Below are 19,960 nucleotides of genomic sequence, written 5' to 3'. Positions count from 1 at the left end.
CATAAAGGAAACATTATAGTGAAATGCTGTAGGGATAGGATTTGATTCTGAGAACTAAAGGCAGTGCATTAAGATTTACCAAATATGACAAAAAAGAATAGACTTAGCAATAAACTTAGCATTTGAGGAAAGATCAAGTAGAAGATACTGTATAATGACGTTCAACATGCAACAAGGATTTTGATGTAGCATTGGAAAGACACCCTGGTGGCTAGACTTACGCACTAGTTGGACTCTGGACACCTGCTTCTGTGACTAGCTAAGGATGAAGTGGGTATGAAAAATGGATGGCCCGAGTTCAAAGGATTCTTGAGGGAAAAAAACAAGGAAAATCCACATTATGTACTGAGAAGCTACATACAAATTTCAATTACTTTTTGAGTCAACTGTCTAGGAAAGAACAGTGGAATGTGTAGAAGTGCAAGGACCAGGACACAAATGTACCAGACACAAGCGCAGTGAAGTGACATGGCCCTGTCAACTGCCCCTTTGCTTCCATTATGACCTCCTCTGTTTTGTTCAGCCATGGGGCTGGTGTTAGGGCTAATTAGATTTTCTAGCACCATATGCTGTTTCCTTTGTTTTGGTCTTCCCATCATTGCCTAGATTTTGTTAGTTTAGTGACTCGTTTTATGCTTCCTAAAAGTTTTGTTCTTTTTCTGTCATCTGACTCATGACAAAAGTCAATGTGAACACATTTGTCTTGGTTTTATTCCCTGCAGAATTAACTAGAGCTGATTATTTTGGTTTTGAACAATGTATCGGATGTGAGATGTGGCTGGCTTGTCATCCCAGCAAATACCCCCAGGCCACCAGATGGAGCCCTCCCTGCAGTATGGAAGTACCCCGAAGACCAGCAGAGACTCATGGGACATGCAGTTTTTATACAAGACTCTGCTGGATACCACAGGGGCCGCAAGAAAGAGCTGCAGGGAGGACCGAAGACCTATTTGTGCCCTTTAACCCGGAAGTTCATCAAAGCAAGAGCGACGAGCTTCCGGGGTAAAAAGAAAGGACTTGTACCTGACCCGGAAGTGATTGAGAGTCACATGGACTGGAACACTTCTGGGTCAGAATATATAAAAGGACTATGGGAGCTCCCAGACGGCAAGCTGAGCTGGGTTGAAGGGTGGCAACACGTCTGGGAGATAGAGGATTGGTTTATTGTTAGTAATTGTGATTTGTATGAATATAGTGGAGGAGAGGGTGCTTTGTGCACTGTGGCATTTAAATAAAGTCAACTTGTGGACTTTTACCTGGTGTCTGGAGTTGTGGACAGGGGTTCAAGGGAGCGATAGCGCCCCCTATCTGTCACACGGTGTGTTTACTACTTTATCATCTTGTTGGGGATGTCATTGAAGCACCATCTTGTGCTCAGATTCCTTCCATGAGTTTTGTTGTCATCAGTGAAGTGTTGCTGGTACATGACTGGTCACAGCTCCTAGGATGACGTCATACTAAGTACAATTTAAGATAGTATCGCAGCAACACGGGCATCCAAGTGTTTGGGTTAAACTTCAGAAACACATGTTGTGGCTCCATTAACTATTTAGGAAATGGCTCTTTAGATAGATGGCTTTTTTTTGTGACCTTCACATTTTCGAGTTACATATTTTGCTTTGACAAACAAGTAGTTTGACTTAATATTTAAAATTTTAAGTGAGGTGGAGTGACACTTGGATGGGCTAACAGGTATGTGTTATGCTATTGTGGCAGCAGAATTATTTTCAAAGTGTTTCAACAACAAGTGGTATAATTTTGATGTGGATGTTTAGGTTTTGTTTTTTTCACTGATCATCATTTGACTAATTGTTTAACTGCAGGCCATGTAGATCAGGGGTTCTCAACGTCGGTCCTGGGGACCCCCTGTCGCTGCAGGTTTTTGTTCCAACCAGCTTCTGTTTTTAATTGAACTCCGGGGCTAATTAAGTGAACTGATAGGTATTTCCCAAGTTCTATGTGTAAGGAACAATATATTTATTAGAAATCTAAATTTGCTAAAAAAAAATATTAAAATGTACCAAGCAGTTATATAGGAATAATGTATTATTTTCTTTTTAACAGTATGTTCATCTTGATTTTTTTATTCTACTTTTCTAGGTGTTCTAATTGTTTAATTAATCCATTGTTTACTAATTAGTGGGTCTGACTCTAAAGTAGCTGCAGCCTTTGATTATTCACTGTTGTTTGCCTGGGTGTCTGCTCTGCTCGTTTTAAGTTGTCATTATTAAGATACAATGAAGGAGTTAAGCAGTTAAATCTAGAGCAAAAGTAGAAATATTTATTAATGTCTTATAAATGTCTTATAAATGTAAAAATCATGCTGCTATGCTTTTTTAAATGTCGAATAAAATAAAAAAAATACCAGCTAATTAAATGAGATCAGTGCTATAAGATGTTGTCACTGATTAGGAATCTGGTTGGAACAAAAACCTGCAGCAACAGGGGGTCCCCAGGACCGACGTTGAGAACCCCTGGTGTAGATGGAGCTGGCAAATAATATTTCAAAGGTAATTATATTATTTATTTAATTACCTAGGGGGTTCCCCCCACTTGCTTCACTCGCCAGACCCCAGCCTGCGCTGCATACCTTTCACTTCGCATCTCTGCTGCTCGCGTTGTGAAGAGGGGGGCTGAACACACCCCAAGGAGACACGGTTGCTCCTCCGAAACCCCCTCTTAAATGGTGATACAATGGGAAACAAGTCGTTTTTTTTTTTCTTCCTCCTTTTTGCTCGATCGACTGCTGGCTTGCTTCTGCTGGTGTGCCGCATGATCTGCATCTTGCATGGCTCTTCGAACATTTAAAAGGTCTGCTACAGAAAAGCTTCCCCACAGTGTGATGCTGCCACCACAATGCTTTACAGCAGGGATGGTGGGTTTTTGATAGTGTGCAGTGTTTGATGACAACAAAAGCTCCACGTTGGCCTCATCACACCATGGAAGCTTCTTCCAGCTGACTTCAGAGTCTCCCATTATTTATAATGGTTTATTTAGCAGTACCCACCATCGATATTCAGTGACAGATAATTTCTTGTGTCTATAACTTGTGTTTTTCAGTCACCTTTTTACAGAGTTACTTAGAGTGTTCTTTTGTCTTCAGTGTGTAGGTTAGGCCATCATACTGAATTGCCACAAGTTAGGCCTTCCAGATAAGGGACATTCATACTACAATCAAATGAAATCCCTTGACTAAAGACAGGAAATCTCCATTGAACAAATTATGTGTAGCATGTTGAAGGGGGTGAATACTATTGTTTTGTATTTTATGTTTGTAATTAATTTAGACCATTTTGCACAGATCTGTTTTCACTTTAACATTAAAGAGTGTTTTTCTGTTAATCATTGTCAAAAAGCCAAATTAATTCAACCATAATTTAGTGTTGTACTGCTACATATTTATGCAGTGTTTTGCCCTATTGTTGCATCTGAGTGGCTCAGAATGCCAGGAGAACTTCTATTTGTCTACTGAAGCCTCAGACATCTCGGTTTCTTTTTTCCAGCTTCAGTTCACTGCCTGACTTCCCAATGGTTACACCGGAATGTATGACTTTGGTAATCTTTATTTTTCTTTAGTTTCTGATCTACGGTGTTCTTACAAACTCTTCAAAACTTCTCTCAATTTAACTAATAAATGTAATATACAGGTGATTGTAACCAGTTCTTCTATCGCATTTGTTTGTCAGAGAATGCTGTTTGAGCAACTTATCCTCACGACATACTCCAGAAATTCTAATATTCATTTCCTCATTGGTATTACTTTCTTATTCCAACACTTTGCAAACTTTGTTACATGTTCATTTCAGAATATTGTCATCATCATTCTTAAAAATCACACCTCTTTAGCTCTGAGCCTTTCCCTTTTTTAGGTATTGTTCAGCATTCAGTTCCATAAGTTAGTGTGGGATGAACATATCATAGTATTGTAATGCTTTTAGCCTCGTATACATGAAAATGTTATTCCTTAGTATCCAGGTCAGACAGTCAAAAGCAAAGGTCCTTCTGGAGCACCATAGTGCACATGCAAGTCATTTTGAAGATTTTGTTTTGTTTTACAAGGCTGATTTCCTACATGAGCACATTGCCTGCCAGCGTAGGCCCTGCCTCGTTGTGACCCTCTACTGAGAAAAGCAGCTTCAAAAGATGAATGCAGCGGGTCCCAAACTTTTTCTGTTGTCACACACGTGCGAATAGGAGGCAGCTAAAGGGCCTGAGTAATGGTAATCCCACAACAGACCAGGGGGTGGCAAGGTGTCCTGACTGTCTTTCTCAGTTCCTTACAGACCATTCCTGGGAAATCCCACCAGGTTCCGGCGCCCTCAACTTCCTTGACAGGCTTTTAAAGTTGCCATCTTGCTTCCAGTCAATCAGTTCTGTTTTAGACTCAGTCTTGTGAACAACTCTGTTCTAAATCTTAGCTTTTTGCAGCCAGGGCATATTTTACGAGTGGCTGCCCCAAACCTTTATAATGTCTGGTGTTCATTCTTATCACACTGTTCACAGCACACTTAATTTTTCAAGATTTTTCCATGGGCCCCCAAATTAAAATATAGTATAGTTCATAGTTCTATAATGTACAGTGGACCCTTGACTTACGAACTCAATTCGTTCACGAGGGCTGGTTGTAACTCAAGACTATTTTTCCCATAAGAAATAATGGAAATACCCATAATGCGCTCCAAACCTCCCACAGCAACACTTACTTAACCTTTTCATAATAAAAAAGGGTTGTATAATGCGCATAATTTACCAAAAGACCAATAATTTTTCTAATTTACTAACCAAAAAGTTATAAAAAGTGCCTAGCCTACCAGAAACAACAATTTCATACTGTACTCACCATTTAATTTGACATCTTTGGGCTGCAGGAAGGGAGGAGGAAGAGAATGAAACGGAAGGTGGTTCTTGTTTAGAAGGAGCCTCCTTATGCAAATCTTTTCTTTGTAAAAATGTCGAGATGGTGGATTTCGACATGCTGTACATGTTAGCGAGATCGGCCACGAACGCCACTCTCATATTTCCGCAAAATTTCCTTCTTCGTTTCGATTGTGATCGCTGTTTCTCAAGTTAATAATGACAGTAGTCGAGCACTCAGTTCAAAGCTGGCCGTGTTGTAAACTGCTGTAATAATACACTCCAAAGCAAGCCGGTGCTGACTCAGCCTGATGACATCATCATGTGCCGCACCAGCCCGCTAGCTAACATCCCTTAACAATCGCTTTCTTTACCTTCGTTACCTTCTCTTCCTTCCTTAGCAATTATGCGTCTTGCTTGCCATGGTCTTAGTGAATTATATATATAGATAAATCACTGCACTGACGGAAATTACGTCCACAAACACATGTATCTGGGCTCCGACTGACGCTTAACGCTCTCGGCTGTTTGTTTACAATCGCACAAGCAGATACACATGACTGCATTCGGGTCGTAAATCGAAATAAATATTTTGGTTGTAAATCAAGTTGTTCGCATGTCAGGCCGGTCGTAAGTCAAGGGTCGACTGTATACCTGACAGTGTGCAGTTGGTGGCTTGGTTAGTTATAACAATTTAAACGCTAATCATCACAAATGTTTAGAATAGTTTTTAATAAGTTCTTCTCTGAGGTGCACCATGTGGTTGCCAAAATGGCAATTTTCCGAATACGTTGACTATGCTGACTGACCATTTCAAATTAAATATTTGTGGATGTTTTCGTACATTCAATTCAAAGTAATCTATATTCTTTTTACACTTAAATACACTTCTGCTTCTTCACACACCCGCCACTCGTGTGTGCTGCATCCTTTTCATTTTCAGTCTTAGTGTGCTTATTAAAGTTCAATAAAAACTTAACTTTTCAAAATTTTTTTCATCACAACACCATATGGAGGGGGTTCGATCTTCAATAAATAACAACACAGACGCAGCGATTAATATACGAGTACAAACAACAATCAGAAAACACAAATTTTGACCATGTGACTTCTTTTACACATGTTGATTGGCCCTGACTAGTTCGTGCATCACAAATGGAACAAGCCTATTATATTCATGTGATTCATACACATTTAAATTGTTGCCTGACGTCTGGATGAGTTAATTTGGGTCTGTACTCAAAAGTATACTGTTCGGTCTCATCAGTGGCACATTATTTATTATGAATAAACCGATCATACCACCAGAGAAACACTTGATTGGGGTTGGGTATTGTTATTATGATGGTGGAATTCTTATTTCTATATATTTTGAATTGTTTTTGGATTTGGTATGGTTGCAAAAGATGTCTAATATTGGAATATTTTGAGACACCCCTGTAGCTGCACAGTTTAGGAACCGCTGGATTAATGGATTAAACATGGCAGCATTTGTGCTTGCTAAAATTCAAACTTAAAATATGATGCTATACATTTAACACCTCTGTAAAGATTTCCTTCCACAAACAGGTTCCATACTGTATGAATATTGAGAGTATCATTGCTGGGTGACTGAGATTCTCTATTGACATTATCAACCAGAGCAGTGTTTGACTTGTTGATTGCTGGCAGGAGTGCAAACAGTTTTGGACCGTTTGCTGACCCCGAGACTGCAGAAGTATTTTTGAATAAATTGTGCAAACATAAGCGGAATAAAACTTAACCATTTCCTCACAGATTCTCAGTTTATAGGTTTAAGGGCTTTAGACTTTATTAGAATTTGTACTTTAATTTTCCTAAAATGGCCAGCTTCAGCTTTACATTGTCTCAGCAAGGTCAAAATGTTTCAAAATGGTGGCCTACAGAATACTTAGGTATTTGTGTCCAAGACTAATTTGGAATTCTTTCCATGAACATCTACATTTTATGAGCCTAGTGAGCCAGAGAGCAAGTCAAAAACAGCCAGATAGGTTTATTGTTGAGTGTAGTTTACTGCATATCAGCCAGTTGCATTATTTTGATGAGTTTATGCAGTGCTTACTTCAGTTTTATTAACTGTATACCACAACACAAACATACTAAATGGAGAGTTCTCACAAATAAAAACCTGTGTCTTTGTAATTTAATAGTTAAACAAGTAGAGCACTGAATGCAACGATGAAGCGTCCTGTCGACCACAAGCGCAGAATTTTTGTACCTACCTGATTTAACAACACGAAGGGACAAAGAAAAAAACTACATTTTTAGTACAAGGTCAATATGAGCTTGCAGCAGAACAAGTAGGTGTGTGTTTATTTAAATAATTAAAGTAATTCCTCAAGTCAGGAATATGCTCACTCAGTACTTCTGGGACAATACAGGCTGATTACCATTCTATGCATGCAAACTCTCCTACTACTCTTTAAAAACAATTGTACTATTTTATATCTCTTAATCAATGTTATTCACCTATTTAAATTCCTGCTTTGAGTTTTTGAAGACTGCAGACAGCAGGAACCCGACTTTCTTGAATGTTCCATCACCAAGTGGTCCAAATTAATTGAATGAATATTAGGAGATGAAAAGAAAAGGAGCTGACTGACGCAGGGTGAGTATATGAGGAACAAAACTTGTGGTGTCAAGTTCAAAATAAAAATTAATAGGTGTCAAAAGTTCTAATGCAGATAAGCCCTAAGAAGAATACATTGTGTTCACACATTGTGCTGCCATCTTTAATAACATCATACACAGAGGCAATGCTGGTTATGAAATGGCAATGGCAGGGTTATTGTAAATAACAACCGATAAAGTATAAAATAGTATGCTTGGAAGGCAGAATAGTTGCACAAAATAGCATCAGATGATGTTGTAATAATAATAAGAATAAACAAAGTCAAAGGGATGAAAATACCAGTGACATAGCATTCAGAAACTGAAGTAATTTTGTTCAAACTCTAGATTATGATACCAGCAGTAACAGGCATATGGTATGAGTCAATCTATAATCGGTGACATGATACAACAAATTAAAAAGTCACAACTTTATTTATTCATATGTGTTTGATTTGATAAAAATTGCACATACTGTGTACTTTGGTTAGAAAACTGAATCAAATAAGCATGAAAACAGTGTGTCAAATGGCAGTACTACCCACTGTTCCACCATCTTTTCTGATTCTAATACAGGGTCCTATGTGGCAGCAGCCTATTTCTGCAGCTTTCTCCAGAGTCTACACCACATGTATTGCTAGTCCACAGAGCACACTTATTTACACTAGGTTAATTTAAAATTTCTATTCATCCAAACATGCATACCTTCTGAATGTTGAGGGAAGCTGGACTACTTATAGAAAGAAAATTGCACTCTAGGGTTTGAATCCAGAGCTATGGTGTTGCGTGGTAGCAGCATTGACCACTGTTACACTCAGATAAACATCATCAACCTTTAAATTATATAGAAAATGCAGTATAAGAAGATATGTTAGGTTTATAGTGCTGTCTGTTCTTTCATTCAGGGGTCGCCCCAGATGATTTTTGGTGATCAGCGATAACAGTTTGAATAATTACTGACATGGTGACAATTCACACTGAAGCCGGTCCTAAGCCTGGATAAATAGAGATGACTGGGGTCAGAAAAGGCATCTGGCTGTAAAAAATCACCTCAAAACCTCTATTGGAGAAGCCTATTCAAAAAAACAAAAAGGGACTTGCTATGGAAGACGTGTTACACTTTTATCTTATATATAAACGTCTATGCGTGGAAGTGTTTATCTGTCTGTCCAGCCCAGAAGTGTGAGGCTACAGCATGAAACTTAAAAAGCCGGCAAGATGGCCCCAAGTTAACGAGTCAGAGAGAAGCTCGCTTAGCCGCTGATATACAAGCGAGGCGAGCACATCGGCAAAACGAAACCTCCAAGGAGAGAGAAACTCGCTTACCTGCTGATAGGCAAGGGGGGTGAGCACGTCCGCAAAACTCAACCTCCAACTCTGTATTTCAATTTTTTTTCTGACGATTTTAAGAGTTTCTAGGAGTCCGGGCTTTTTACACAGCTAGTATTTTTATAAATCGCTACCATATCTGTTTCTGGCAGGTACTTACTGTTTTTTAGTTTAAAGAAAGTGTCGAGTTTTAAACTTGGCTCCTTTTGTTGATGTGTTGGGGTGTTAACTCCATGATCCTCCTCCTAGCTGGGTGGTAGATGATGCAGATAAATAAAAATGTTACAAGTACAGAGTAGAATTTAACAGTAGACGATATCACATAATATGATTTGGATTTGTTTAGGGTCCTGGAGACCTCATCCATCAAGCTGCCTCCCCCATTCCACAGCTGAAATAGCGCTAATCTGATTAAAGGACCCCTCTTTCCCACGATTGCTGCGATCCTCCATCAGGGATGACTTTACCATAGGCAGGCAAAATAACTTGGCAGATGGGCAGTGGCACTAAGTGCCACAATTGAGTACTGAGAAGAGAAACAGAATAGGTGAGGGTTAGTAACAAATTATAACAATCATGTTACTTATGTTTTAGTGCTAATGACTGACAACAGAGATGAAGTCTGTACAGTTAATCAGCAGCTCTAGTCAGGATATGCTAAACTAAAGTAGTGAGTCTTCAGCCGGTATTTAAAAGCTGAGACTGAAGGGGCATCTCTTATAGTAGCAGGCAAACCAAAGCTCAACTTCCTACTGTTATTTAATTAATCCTTGGAATTATAAGCAGATCGGCATCTTGAGATCTTAATGTGCGCTCTGGTTTGTAAGTCATGATAAGCTCCGATAAATAAGCCAGACCTTGGCCATTTAAGGCTTTCTCAGCAACACCCTTGAATGCCTCCCATGTGATTTCTTCTTGCTCCACTAGCAGATTCTCTGACTTGTTAATTTGTTGGCCAACAAAAATGCTTTCCTTAACCTTGGAGTCAGATATTTGAGGTAACATCTGTTTCTAGTATTGAAATCTTTTATCTTCCTTGTTCATTGCTTTCACTAAATTTTTATATAAAAGTTTTATATGAAGAGAAGGCAAACATATCTTTGTTGGATTGACAGGTGAGTTAAATTATGTGTCACACTGGAACCAAATGCTCACGGAGTGGCCTGTTCTAGCTGATATAATGAGATGTTTTAGCCCGGCTGTCCCTTTCGCTAATGAAACAACAGAACTCGGTATATCCCAGCTGCATTCCCAGCAGTAGTGCCACTACCTTTAGACCACACCAGATATTCCAGTTGTTGTTATTGTACTGTGTACAGTATATTTTTTTTATATATGAGAGGAAATTAACAAAACTTGTCAATTGTAATAAAATGGTATATGACTGAAAAAATAAAAGTTGATGTTTGATCAAGATGCAAAAATCCATAAGATACACCCAAAGGTAGAATCTTGGTTGACTAGTGTAATTGTTCAAGTTAAGGCCAAAAAAACAATCAAGTCCAAACATTTCATATGCTGTTACCTGAAATCTGAGAATCAGGCCTCAGTAGTAAAGCATCTTGCATAGATGTTTTGTTAAATTCACATTGTCTGCTGTATTCATGTTGTAAATATGGAGAAAACACTTTATAAAAAAAGTATACATTTAAATAGTGAATTGTGTTGTTTTGATTTTTAAGTGAAAATATGTTAGATGTATGTTAGCAATGCTTGTGTTTTTATCTATTGTGCCAATTTTTTAGTCTTTAATACTTTTTCATAATAAGGACTTGTTATATTTAATGTTGAGTTTGACACTCTGAGCAATGCAGTGAGGTGAAAAGGTCTATATTGTAGCAGTTCAATTGTCCTTTTGTCAGTTGAGGCACTTGGACAGGGAAAACCCAAAGAGTTGACAAACTTCGGATACCTCAGTGTCTGTTCTCATCTTTGCTCAGGTACAGACCAGGAAACAACAAAGGTGAGACTTGCCTATGAGCGTCACTGGAAGCATGGGGAGCAAAGACCTGCCCAAGAAGGGCCAGGTGGATGGACATGAGAAGTGACCTTTAGGAAGAAAGTTCAGTTTTCTTCCAAACGTTGAAGTCAGTGTGTACAGAGCCCCACATGTCAAATGATTGGAATTAAGTAACAATCTCTGATTAAAGGAATACTGTAGAATGCTAAGGTGTCTTTTGTTGTAGGGGATGAACTGCTATGACTGAAAGCCTGTAGAAAAAGGCAGAATTACACTGCTCACAGCTCCTTATTATTATTCCAAATTCAGACATTTTCTTTTGTCTAACATGGACCATCCATGCAGTGACGCACTGTTCAGAGGCCATAATATATAAATTAATTTCTGTAAATGTATATTATTTGAAAATGAAAAATGTACAAAAATTGCAAATGTTTAAATAAAAGGGACATAAAGCAAGTGGAGATGAGCATGGTAAAATGGAAGATCATGATGACCATAGCTGCAACAAAGATATACTGCATTAAAATATAATAGGCATGATTCATAAGGAGGCACTTAGCACAATGAAAAAAATAAGTGAAAGAAATGGCTGTGTGGGCACACAGATACCTTTAGAGACACCTGTGAGGTCAACAGCAAATGGCATTAGTGCAGCAGACACAAGCACAGAATAGTTATGCGAGCTAGCATATGAAGCTGTCAAGTAGCAATCAGATAAATGGAGCAACACAACTATAGCTATAAATGTTATATTTAAGATGTAATCAAGGCCTGTTTCAGACCAAATAGTCTGTGGGATTAAAAGGTTTGCACTCCAATTTCTAGCTCTGTCACTATTGATGTCATCAGCAATTCCACCAGGCTGCTCTTGCAGGTGAGGAGTGCCGCTCAGCCTTCTTTTTTTTTTTGTTCTTTTTTGTAGATGCAGATGTGTTATTTTAAAAATATGCTGATGAAAATGGTTTTAATATAGAACATTTTGATACATTATTTTGAAATATAGTTGATATAAAATGGCTAATGAATAAGTTGTCAGGCTGGGCTAATACTGTGTAAAATTTCAAAAATCGTTGAAAACCCACTTCTTTAATTTTGATCTTTTTTTGTGCAGTGGTGTGCAAAAGTATTCAGTCTCCTTGAAAGTGAAATCTAATGCTGTAACAATACATTTCCAAATTTAAAATAAACAATTTTCTGTAGATATTTAACTGAAAAAAGGAAACCTCTACAGTATAAGAATTCCCATTAAAAATATCGAATGGATAAATAATGTGTACAAATCTTTTGGCATGCAGAAAATTATGATGACTTTCAAGGGGATTAAATACTTTTGCACGCTACTGTAATTGCTTTTTTTTATGCCGATTGTAATAGATTATAATATGTGCTATATACCATAAACTTAAAACGTTTGTCCTGGTTAATTTCCATTATTTTCCTTTGTTTTCTTTTTTCTTATTTTCTATGGTGGTACTCCACGTCACTGCCTCCTGATCAAAGTATCTTGGAGCCACCTTTGCTTTTGAGAAGGATGTCGATGCTCCAGCTATTGGTAAGACCTGCTGCAATAATTCTTTAAGGGGTTGTAAATATGAACATTTGTCACAAAAATGAATCATAGATATCAAAGGTTTGGGGCAGCCACACGTATATTATGCCCTGGCTGCAAATGGGTAAATAGGTTGTGTTGTTCATAGTTCTGAGTCCAAAACAGAACTGATTTAGGTACCGTATATGCTCACGTATAAGTTGGGTCTTGAAACCCAAAAAATCGATTATAAAATCAGATCCCGACTTATACACCCGTTCAAAAATGGTACACTTAGTAGTTTTTTTTTAACATCTTCTTGCCTCCTCCAATCTTGTATCAGATTCTCAGACGCATCAAATTTTGTTGCAGCAGCGCAGATACCGATTTCTTTCGCTACTTCAATAATGTTTAATTTAAAACCAGCTTCATATTTTCTTTTGATCGAACACTCCATTGTAGATAAGGGATGTGCTTACGAAAAAGGTGTATGAGGGTGTGAGATAAAAAATAAACACAAATCAGTGCAAACGTTGCTTCAGAATAGTTCAGGTATTACCGTGTGATCACGTAGGCACAATAGAGAGAGAAAGGTTAGGAGCACACGCTGATACAGCGCATTGCCGCACCCACATAGAAAAAAAAGGCAGTGTGCTCCGTGGTTACTCTCTCAGGTGGGCGTTAGCATATCATAATCCCCTGTACCAATAGCGTGAGTTTTCCGCATTCGACTTATAGGAGCGACATTATAAAATACCAGAAATGATACTGTAAAATCAAGTTCCGACTAATCCGCGAGTATATACGGAATGTCAAAATGGTGGCTTTAAAGGCCAAGACCGGAAGTGACGTGATCATCGGCTCTGGAAGTGGAAGTGATGTCATTGTGGGTGCTGGAACTGGATGAGATTTCCAGTGAATGGTCGAGAGAGAGTCAGTGCATCTTGCCACCACCTGGTCTGGCATGCAACTACGTATCATTGTTCAGGCCCTTTAGCTGCCTCCCATGCGCACTTGTCTTATTAAAAACTTTTATCACATCTGTATACTGTAGAATGCTAGTAGAGTACTGAGCAGTCCTTTGGCATTGGAATCCCTAGAGGTTTATTTCCTCAGGCACCTGACTGTACATTATTACCATTATAACCATCATAACTATTAAGGACTTAAAAAAAAACAACTATATTCAATAGGAATTTTAGTTATTCTAATTTAAATTTTAACTATTTGTCTATTTATTTATGAATTTGCTTCCTTTGTAATTGCAGTTCTTTTATTTCTTGAAAACACTTTGTATGAAAATGTGCTTTGCAAGTGAATGTAGCAGCTCCATCCACTCATCGATTTTCTGAACCTTCTTGTCAAAGTCAGGATTATGGCGCCAGGCAGGATGCAACCCCATAAAAAGTGGCAGCCTAGCTGTTACTGAAATTTAAATTCCTTATGTTTCTTCTGTAGTTTGTCAACACTTCTATCTGACTTATAATAAGCGCATACTACAACTTGGCCATTAACAGGTTAGGAGATTTGCTGAGATTATACAGGGAGACATGGTGGGCAATAAACTCAAAATCTTGGTCTTGTTCTAAATCCAGTTCATTGAGCCACTCAGCCACAGTTTCTGCCATCAAGTAAACCTTTTCCATGAATATACTGGATATAATTGTTAGACATCTTTTTATATACTGTATCAGTTTCTTAATCAGGTATTGCTTTCTGATGCTTATGTGTGTCATCTGATTTTTCGTTTATGCTGTCCCTCTGTGTTTCCCAATTCCACCAGATCTGCTTTTCATTAAAACAACCTCTGAGCCAAAGTAATTCATGAGTTCAATTGTGATACTGTAAGATTGTGATGCAGGTTTCTTAGAAGTGGAAGACTGCTTATTAAAATTGTAAAGAAGGTTAGCAGCCTCTTACATTTTTTTTATAAGATGACTGATTTTCTTTAATATTTGACTGTAATATGCTCCTGTTTACAAGCATGTGTGCTCCAGGGCTTATCAGGAAAAAAATAGGAGAGGAAAGTCATTTCAGAAGTTATCAGGTTGCTATCAAATTATTTCCCAAACTATGTGGTTAAATAAAGCATTAAAATAATTAAACCATAGCTCAAGTTCACACAAAATTGTACTTCTCTAGAGAATATAAGGTGATTTTTTAAATGTCCAGCTCAGTATATAAATATCAAATAGTTTAATGATGGGGACACAGTTATTATACTGATGAAAGCTGAATTGTAGCAAGAGGAATGATACTCTCATTGTATAGACGTCTCACTTTTGATTTACCCCTGCAAATTAAATATACGGTTTTGAATTTATGGGTTGTTGAAGCACTTAGAATTCAGAGTCACAACCAGAGACAAGGACAGAGACATGACAATACACACATGAGCCATGATTTTAATAGCAAAGAAAATATCTGTCAAAAAATAAAAGGAAAAAGAGACTGGCAGACATTCAGAGTAAGAAAAAAATTGAATTTGTCAGACTGAGGATGTTAAAAAAGGTCAAGCTGAATTGACCTCCTCTGCTCAAGTAACCCCTTTCATAATGATAGGAGAGGTGAGTTACATCTAGCAGACTATCAAACTAGGAATTCAGAGTGTGACAACAGGGATAGTCTTGTCAGTTGATGAGCCATCCATCCATTTTTGAACCTGCTTGTCAATTGTGCTACAAATGGGATATGCTTGTTCATGCGTGAGAATTACAGGAATGAAGGCTGTTCTTAAAAATACAACAAGTAAACACACCGAGCACACTTCATGTCCTCAGACAGTTTATTTACAGTTTCTTGCAGTTTGGCATTTTTACAGACAAAATATACATTTGACACATTAGCAGTCCAAAGAGTCCCAGATCACAGAAAAATATTTGCAAAAGGATTCTGTTTCTGTGTGAAATGTAAATTAAATCAAAAAATACATCAATGCAGGCTGTTGGCTATATTTTTTTCATCTTTTAACTTAACAAGATAAAACTTATCATACAATCTGTCCTAATTAATCTTGAAAGGTAGATTAGGACTCATCGTTATAGTGATGTTTCTAATTTAGCATACACATGTATCTAACTATGCAGAGCTGAACTTGGATTTATTATTCATACATATAAGATAGGGATCTTCACTCACAGTCCTGCCGGGCCGCAGTGGCTGCAGGTTTTCATTCCAGGCAGATTCCTAATTAGAAGACAGTCCTTGCTGATAATGAAACTTGCTATTTAATTATAATCCTTGTTATGGGGCTTTCATTAAACCAAGATTCATTTTAATAACATCGCAGTTTCCTTTTCTGAGAACATCGTCCATGTGCTTTGTGGACCAGGACAGATTTGCACTTCACAATCATCCATCTTTCCCTCTCATTTTGCTGAAACTTCATTGCAGCATCTCAAAATCTTACTCAGTAGTTTGTATGGTCCCCACGTGCTTGTATGCATGCCTGACAACGTTGGGGCCTGCTACTAATGAGATGACGGATTGTGTCCTAGGGGATCTCCTCCTAAATCTGGACCAGGGCATCACTGAGCTCCTGGACAGTGTGAGTGCAACCTGGTGGCATTGGATGGACCAAAACATAATGTCCCAGAGGTGTTCTATTGGATTTAGGTCAGGCGAGCATGGGGGCCAGTCAGTAGTATCAATTCCTTCATCCTCCAGGAACTGCCTGCATACTCTCACCACATGTGACCGGGCACCAGGAGGAACCCAGGACCCAGTGCACCAGCATAGAGTCTTGACAATGGGTCCGAGCATTTCATCCTGATACCTAACAGCAGTCAAGGTGCCATTTTCTAACCTGTAGAGAGGTCTGTGTGTCCCTCCATGCCTCCCCAAACCATCACTGACCCACCAACAAACCGGTCATGCTGAACGATGTTACAGGCAGTATAACTTACTCCACGGCTTCTCCAGACCTTTTCACGTCTGTCACATGTGCTCAGAGTGAACCTGCTCTCATCTGTGAAAAGCATAGGGTGCCAGTGGTGGACCTACAAATTCTGGTATTCTATGGCAAATGCCAACCAAGCTCCACAGTGCTTGGCAGTGAGCACAGGGCCCACTAGAGGATGTCAGGCCCTCAGACTACCCTCATGATGTCTGTTTCTGATTGTTTGGTCAGAGTCATTCACACCAGTGGCCTGCTGGAGGTCATTTTGTAGGGTTCTGGCAGTGTTCATCCTGTTCCTCCTTGCCCAAAGGAGCAGATTCCGGTCCTGCTGATGGGTTAAGGACCTTCTGCAGCCCTGTCCAGCTCTCCTAGAATAATTGCCTCTCTCCTGGAATCTCCTCCATTCCCTTGAGACTGCGCTGGGAGACACAGCAAACCTTCTGGCAATGACACATATTGATGTGCCATCCTGGAGAAGTTGGACTACCTGTGCAACCTCTGTGGGGTCCAGATGTCGCCTCATGCTGCCAGTAGTGACACTGACCATAGCCAAATGCCAAACAAGTGAAGAAACAGTCAGAAAAGATGAGGAGTAAAAAATGTCAGTGGCCTCCCTCTACCTGTTAACCCATTCCTGTTTTGGGGGTCGTCTAATTGTTGTCCCTCTAGTGCACCTGTTGTTAACTTCATTAACACCAAAGGAGCTGAAACTGATTAACAACCCCCTCTGCTACTTAACTAACCAGATCAATATCCCAAAAGTTTCATTGACTTTATGCTATACTCTGATTAAAAGGTGTTCCTTTAATTTTTGAGCAGTATAATAAACTATATTAAGCTAAGTTAAACAAAGGTCAATAAGGCGTTGAGATGTTGATAACAAACGTTTTTTTACAAACATCTCCCTGAAAGTCTGCTATGGCCCTCGGCTCAATAAATCAAAATGTGCTCATTTTCAAGCCCTTTCCTGGGTATTCAACAGTGCAAAAGTTTGTATTTAATTTTGGGGAGTTGTGCAATGATCTAGCTTGTGTGTCAATTTAAGTGCAAAAGATGTAATAGGACATGGACACAAAGTCTGTAAGCAATGTTATTGTGAATCTATTAGCACACTAACAGTTCTGTGGCAGTGAAAAGCAAAGCACCTTGCATGTTAGTATTAACTCTAAATTGGCCCATATGAGTGTGCGTGCCAGTGATGGAGTGGACTCCACAGGGATGGTCACTGCCATAGATCAGGTCCTTGCCCATAGGCCCCCCTGTGTTGGATTAAGGGTATATGGTTGAGTATAATTGTGAGAAATGTCAGTAAAATTAATCATTTGGTTTTCTATTCAAACTTGTAACTCAAGTCCATTCTTTCAGAATACCCATGGTTCTGCTTTAATTGAATTTTCATCCTCCATAAGACTAAATAAAGCAAAACATAAAAGTGCCTACTTTAGACACTTGCAAATGCAGTATATTCTATATTTCTTAAGATTTTTTCCTCTTATTTCTTTGTAGATATATTAAAGCAGCCATTCTATTCATGTGTGCACACAGGTGTAACTTTGACTAATTTAGCTGCCCCCCAGCAGGCTACTTTGTTATTTGCACTTGGGGTCTGCTTGTTGCTAATTAGCTGCTATTAGAAGCAATTAAAAGGGCAGGATTTTAAACAAGAGCATTAAAATAATGACAAAAGATAAATGAAAGAAGAGGATAAATAGACTCCTGGGTACTCGAATGACAAGGCTTACATAATTTTGAGAAATTTCTTAGAAAAATAAGATAGAGAGCAGAAATAAACTCAATTGAAGTTAGAATTGTCTTCTGATTGAAAAAAATTAGATGGAAGGGGAAATGATAGTTGGCCCTATGAGCCAACCTTAATGAAATGAAAAGCATCTCCAAGGTCCACCTGAAAACAACCATACATCAATTTTTAACCCTGTTCCTATTAGGACCCCGGACTTGTCTTGATATCAAGGGATGAAAGGGAGGAACAACAGGACCCTGGGCCACTCACGGACATGAGACTAGTTAACCTATGTGGCATGTCTTTCTTGTTATACTTACAATTATGACTCTATAATGTCAGATGCAGTATGGATATACAGTCCTATGAAAAAGTTTGAGAACCCCTCTTAATTCTTTGGATTTTTGTTTATCATTGGCTGAACTTTCAAAGTAGCAGCTTTCTTTTAATATATGACATGCCTTATGGAAACAGTAGTATTTCAGCAGTGACATTAAGTTTATTGGATTAACAGAAAATATGCAATATGCAGCATAACAAAATTAGACAGGTGCATAAATTTGGGCGCCTCAACAGAGATATTACATCAATACTTAGTTGAGCCTCCTTTTGCAAATATAACAGCCTCTAGACGCTTCTTATAGCCTTTGATGAGTGTCTGGATTCTGGATGGAGGTATTTTTGATCATTCTTCCATACAAAATCTCTCCAGTTCAGTTAAATTTGATGGCTGCTGAGAATGGACAGCCTGCTCCAAATCATCCCATAGATTTTCGATGATATTCAAGTCAGGGGACTGTGATGGCCATTCCAGAACATTGTACTTCTCCCTCTCCATGAATGCCTTTGTAGATTTTGAACTATGTTTTGGGTCATTGTCTTGTTGGACTATCCAACCCCTGCATAAATTTAACTTTGTGACTGATACTTGAATGTTATCCTGAAGAATTTGTTGATATTGGGTTGTTATTCATCCGACTCTTGACTTTAACAAGGGCCCCAGTCCCTGAACTAGCCCCACAGCATGATCAGTCCAAAGCACTTTGTTCCAAAATGAATCTGGCTTGTCTTAATGAGCATTTGCATACAACGAGCGACTCTTTTTGTGGCGTGAGTGCAGAAAGGGCTTCTTTCTCATCACCCTGCCATACAGATGTTCTTTGTGAAAATTGCGCTGAATTGTAAAACGATGTACAGATACACTATCTGCAGCAAGATGTTCTCACAATCCTACACATATGCCGCTCCAGTATTTTTCTTGGCCTGCAAGACCTGGGTTTAACAGCAACACTGCCTGTGGCCTTCCATTTCCTGATTACATTCCTTACAGTTGAAACTGACAGTTTAAACCTCTGAGATAGCTTTTTGTAGCCTTCCCCTAAACCATGATACTAAACAATCTTTGTTTTCAGATCTTTTGAGAGTTGCTTTGAGGATCCCATGCTGTCACTCTTCAGAGGAGAGTCAAAGGGAAGCACAACTTGCAATTGACCTCCTTTAAATATCATTTCTCATCATTGAACACAACTGACTATGAAGTTCAAGGCTTAACGAGTTAATCCAACCAATTTGGTGTTGCAAGTAATCAGTATTGAGCAAGTGCATTCAAATCAGCAAAATTACAAGGGGACCCAAATGTTTGCACAGCCACTTTTTCACATTTGATTTAATTTCATACAACTAAATACTGCTTCACTAAAAATCTTTGTTTGGAAAACACCCCAGTACTCAGATATTGCTAGGAAATGAAAGACATACCACTGGATATCTTTTTTTGTTGAATGTAGAGAAAATTATTATTCAAGCTGAGAGGGCTTCCCAAACTTTTTCATATGACTGTATTTGCTTTTTATCTTTAGTGCGCATTTTTGAACTTTGGTGTTATACAAATGTGCCCTCCTTTTATCCTTCATTTTCTTTTTAATGCTGTTTCCTTATAAAACAACTCTTGTTAATTTTTGTGTTATACAATGCTTATATTGGATAATATATTTCTTTAATTCTAGATACCAATAGGGC

Source organism: Polypterus senegalus, chromosome 7 (assembly GCF_016835505.1).
Source record: "Polypterus senegalus isolate Bchr_013 chromosome 7, ASM1683550v1, whole genome shotgun sequence".
Classification (NCBI taxonomy): Eukaryota; Metazoa; Chordata; class Cladistia; order Polypteriformes; family Polypteridae; genus Polypterus; species Polypterus senegalus.
Note: the sequence above shows the minus strand (reverse complement) of the source record.